The sequence below is a fragment of the Aethalodelphis obliquidens genome, unplaced genomic scaffold, assembly GCF_003676395.1.
Source record: "Aethalodelphis obliquidens isolate GAN/ISIS:26980383/991018 unplaced genomic scaffold, ASM367639v1 scaffold43, whole genome shotgun sequence".
Lineage (NCBI taxonomy): Eukaryota > Metazoa > Chordata > Mammalia > Artiodactyla > Delphinidae > Aethalodelphis > Aethalodelphis obliquidens.
The window spans coordinates 16,848,317-16,849,399 of NW_020837987.1; positions in this window are offsets into that span (position 1 = coordinate 16,848,317).

Below are 1,083 nucleotides of genomic sequence, written 5' to 3' on the forward strand. Positions count from 1 at the left end.
GGTTCTCACAGCGTCTTACATACCTCCCCACCCTACTATGCTTGCCTGTCTTACCTCCTTTTTAAATGGGGGCCCACATGGACCCTCAGAGTTTGGATGAAACAATCTTTCATGCCCAAATTATCTTTTTTGGGGGGAAGGGGGGCGGCGGGGGCCGCACTGTGGGGCATGCGGGATCTTAGTCCTCTGCAGTGGAAGCGTGGAGTCGACCACTGGACCGCCAGGGAAGTTCCTTTTATCCCCAAGCTATCTTCATCCCAAAGTGAAAACATTTCAGCTGCTGAAGATGCAAAAAGAAATCTTTAGATAAGCTTCCTTCATCTGCCTCCTCAAAAAACAGCTGCCCTTAACCATTCCCTCCAAGGGAAGTTTCCTGCAAATTCTGCTGCCAAGACAGACTGCCCATTCTCTTAGCATCAAAAAGCCCAAAAGAGGGCTTCCCTGGTGGCGCAGTGGTTGAGAGTCCGCCTGCCGATGCAAGGGACACAGGTTCGTGCCCCGGTCCCGGAAGATCCCACATGCCGCGGAGCGGCTGGGCCTGTGAGCCATGGCCGCTGAACCTACACGTCTGGAGCCTGTGATCTGCAACGGGAGAGGCCACAACAGTGAGAGGCCTGCGTACCGCATTAAAAACAAAAAAAAAAGCCCGAAAGAAATTCCCATACCCTCCCACTGAAATCCTAATGCCCCCTCCTTCAGTTAAATTGATATATAAACGTTTCTCATTACTGGGAGGTCCTTCATGTACTTGTTACCAAACCTCTTTTCTCCTATTAATTTTCAGGCCTCCAACTACAAGACCTGATTTGGAAGAGGAAAAGGTTTTCCTCCTGATGCTTTCTTTAGAATTTCTTTCCTAGGATCCCAAATCAACAGGGAGTTGCCCTTGAACTGAACCCCCCTACCCAACCACTATAACTCTTGGCCTTCTCAAGTTCTGAACCCTTGACATAGACTCCAAGTACCAAGGAATTGCAAATACCTAATGAACAAATAAATTGTTCACAAGAATCTTCAGGAAGGGACTTCCCTGGTAAGGCAGTGGTTAAGAATCTGCCTGCCACGGCAGGGGACATGGGTTCG